This window comes from Drosophila kikkawai, unplaced genomic scaffold (genome assembly GCF_030179895.1).
Source record: "Drosophila kikkawai strain 14028-0561.14 unplaced genomic scaffold, DkikHiC1v2 scaffold_293, whole genome shotgun sequence".
NCBI lineage: Eukaryota > Metazoa > Arthropoda > Insecta > Diptera > Drosophilidae > Drosophila > Drosophila kikkawai.
This window is the reverse complement of record NW_027222639.1, coordinates 40,197-44,047: the sequence shown is the minus strand read 5'-3', so window position 1 is coordinate 44,047 and position 3,851 is coordinate 40,197. Positions and strand designations below refer to the sequence as shown.

The window sequence follows — 3,851 nt, the reverse complement described above, 5'->3', positions numbered from 1 at the left end:
GGAACGTCAACCCAGTAAAATCGATTTTTATATTATTGGTGTGGATAATTGGTGATTTAATATCCACACCATAGGCATTGCACCTTTCTCCTTTCTCTTTTAAGGGGTTAAGTGCTGAGACTATTGCCCACTTGAAGCAGAAAACATCCCTATTCTGCACATTGATGCATGCTCTGCGTTTTTTAAGAGAGGGAGGGAGATCGAAATACTCAGATCCCTTGAGAGGAACACATTGCATCATGTTCAACTCGACCCTAACTATGCGTGTTAGGGTCCATCCACTGTCCTTCTCTTGGAACTCACCCATTTTCGTAATAATGGCTTCAGTGTGGGAATTATATAAATCGGATAAATTTGAGCCAATCGTAAGCAGAGTCATCTTACTCTGAAACGATTTCATGTTCTTTAATTAACATGTATTCTGCAAACAGTTCAAAATTTATTTTTGAAGCTGTGTGGAACGCTAGCACTCTTTCGATATGAGGGAGTAGCGCTTGGCCCGCTTCATTTAGGAATTCAACAGGAATCCTAAGAGCTGCTCCCTCATTTATGAACATATACTGAAGGATGCGTCCCTTGTATCCATCGATGATTTGCTTTACACTCCCATCCAGGGGTCGGGTAGCAAAATATTTGTGCTGCTCCGTCCGCACATGGTTGTGCCATTGAGTTGATAGGGGTAGGTATCGCTGGCAGGAGTTGCAATAAATTGCATTCATGTTGTTGTTGATGATGTTGTTGTTGTTGGCGTACATTTTTGTATTTGTTTGTTTTTAAAAACTTTTGGTTTTTTGTTATTAATTTTTTTAAGATTTTTGGTTTTGTTCGTTTTTGATTGTTTTAAAAAACTTTTGGTTTTTGTTATTAATTTTTTTAAGGTTTTTGGTTTTGTTTGTTTTTGATTGTTTTTAAAAACTTTTGGTTTTTTGTTATTAATTTTTTTTAAGGTTTTTTTCGATTTTGTGTATTTTGTAAATTATATTTTACAAACTTTTTTACACTTTGCACTTGTTTTTTATTTCACTTTGAAATTTTCGGTTGCGGTTGCGGCGGCGGTTGATGGTGACGGTTGAGACACAAACTAGGAGTGATTCTTAAGTCACAACTAGTCTTTTCGTAGACCCGCAAAACGATCAACAAACAAATACGAAAAATGTGGGACAAACACTTGATGTCCATTCCCAACCTTTCCATCCTTTTTTGAAGTGTGATCCAACTTCGATGAGTAACCGTTACAAGTGCATCCTTCACCCATCCAGATTTTTGGTGAGCTAATTGAGCAGGTTGTTGCACGCACTTGATTTAGTGTAGGTGGGATGAGGGTGGGAAAATTTGACTGCTCTGATCCTCTTTCCAGCGGCCCTTTAGTGGGAAAACAAGTGACCTTTTTCAAGTGAGGTATCTCACAGGGAAAATCACAGTCCTGAGTCGTGGGTGGGAACATGTTTCGACTCTGGCGCCCTTGTTCAATTACACCCCGTCCCTTTATCAAGTGAGGATGTTGCCTGAACGTTCACGTCTGGCGCCCTTGTTCACTTACACCCTGTCCCTTTTTCAAACGAGGATCGTGGGTGAACGTACACGGGATGCACCGCCGCCGTGCGCCCTTTTTCAATTGCCTTAAGTGGGTGAACGTACACGTGTGGAACAGGATCACTCCTGTCGGAGCAGGATCTCCCCGGTGCGCCCTTTTTCAATTGCCTCACCCTCTAAGTGAGGGGTCGTCGGTGCACGTGCATCGATCCGGGGTCGCTACCGGGATCGCTCCGTTGCATTCGCACTCGTATCCATATCCCTGTGGGAATCCCTTGAACACTTGATCTCAAGTGTCCTTTTACATGCACTGACCCTAATTTATTCCATCTTTATTACCCCCTCTTATGACAGGTTCATATCTCCCCCTAACTAAGTGCATTTTTATTATCTAAACCACTCTAATTTTGACAGCTAATCCATTAATTGCATTTTTATTACCCTTTTTACCGACATCAAAGGTCCCGAAACCAGGCTTATTTAACTACTTACTTTCTATCTAATGTTACGCATTACTCTAAATTTAATCGATCTCAAAACTTTACGTCCTTCGGGTTACTGGAATCATCCAGCGGGAGCGCGCTGCTCACCGCGACGCGCCTCCAACTTCTTCGACAGGTCACATGCCTGCCGCTCAAGCGAGCTCTCTATCCGGCTGCGCCTGCTCCTGCCAAGTCTCCGCTCAGCTACCTTCGCTGCACCTCCACTGTTCCTACTGGCTTATGCTCGAAAAGGTAATGCTTAGCCGCTGTCCATACAGCCGAATCGCCTCAGTTGGGGCTGCACGAGGCCGGTTACATTACTTCGAGAACTCAGACACAGGCCGCCTCTGGTCTGACTCTTGGAGATTTCTCGCTCCCGGTTTAGTGCGGTCGCACTCGGATCGCTATAGCTCCTTGGCAGCCGACGTGGCAAAGCAGAGGTTCCCAAAAAGTAGGGTTACGCGCACGTGCTGCGTTGGCCGCACGTCGACGTCTCTGCCGCCGTAGGGCCTCCGAAAAGTTAGGTTATGGCCGCTCGGTCGCACAGCGTTGGGCTGCACGTCGACGTCGCTGCCGCCGTAGGGCTTCCAAAGAGTAAGGTTATGGCCGCTCGGTTGCACCGCGCCGCCTTGTTCGCTGATCGCCAACCTTTGCCGCGTGTGGCTGCCACGCCGGCGATACGCCACGCTTAGCGAAGGACGTAAGAGCCGTCGCCTAGCGCCAAACTAGCCCTGCACAACAAAAGGGTTAACTACACTATAAACTCTGCCGTTCCGTAGTTAATATTTACCCGTTCTCACTCGTGCACAACACTTATTAAGTTTTGTCACTGGTCTCTTGCTGGCACTTTACTATTAATTCGATTGAAACTGTATAATCCACGTGCCGGAATTATTATAGTAAAAATGATCTACGATGCGTGTGCTTTGCTCTGGTTTTCAATTTCAAGTGAGCGAGCGTCACAAAATTTCTCTACACGCAGCGTGCCTTGCATAGCAAACGAGCCAAAAGCTACGGGACTTTTCCCAAATCCTCTCTCGCGCTCTCGATGCTCGCGAGCGAAGGACTGGAGGAAGGAAAAATAAGCAAAAAATCGTACGATTTCGCTGGCGCTGCGAATGCAGGTAGAAGAAAAACGGCATGTTCTGGAAGGCGCTACCCTACACTCTAGTCGCGGCATATGCGTTTCGATGGGTCGGTTCTATCATTTAAACTTACGATTATACTTATTTATATTTTCCTATTTGTTTTCCCTGCCCTTACCCTCTGACTCCTACACCACAGTTAACTCATCGAGAGTCCTACTCGAAGAGGGTTTAACTGAAAAAGGTCAGACAAGAATCGTTCTAGCTCTTTATGTCTTTCAGGTGATACACCCCTAAGGATTTCCCGACATCGTTTTCTAATTCATAGTAAATATGGCTAAGCTTCTTAGTAACTGTCGCTTTCATAAAGACTGGAGCCAGCTTACTGTTGAACTGTTTAGCCGCATTGCTTTGCGCAAAACTGCGGGCATACACAGTGTCACTGACTTTAAAACATGCTGAACGCGAGCGCAAATTATAAACTTTTGCATTGTTTTCATGCGTTTCCTTAATTTTCTTCTGTGCTTGATTACGTGCTAGCTGCATGACATCAGGCGTTTTCAACAAAGTATCATCCTGTAACGACTTAATGTTTCTTAGTAATTCATAGTCCTTTCCGTTCATGATCATATTCTGTACTTCGGCAAACACAAGATTCTCCTTAGCTGGTGAGATGGGCCAATGCCTCTGTTTTACCGGCTTCGCTTGACCAACGTCTATGGAATGTTCAATTAGTTGAGTTCGACCTAAT

At 44.8% G+C, this 3,851-nt stretch overlaps 1 long non-coding RNA gene across 1 annotated transcript; it reads right to left on the bottom strand.

Moving 5' to 3' along the window:
• Nucleotides 1–2,021: 2,021 nt before the first annotated feature.
• Nucleotides 2,022–3,214, bottom strand: LOC138929537 (uncharacterized). The gene is made up of 2 exons (XR_011445804.1): nucleotides 2,806–3,214; nucleotides 2,022–2,746 (listed from the first exon to the last, which is right to left on the bottom strand). It is a non-coding gene; the product is annotated as an uncharacterized lncRNA (long non-coding RNA).
• Between the last annotated feature and the right edge of the window lie 637 nt (nucleotides 3,215–3,851).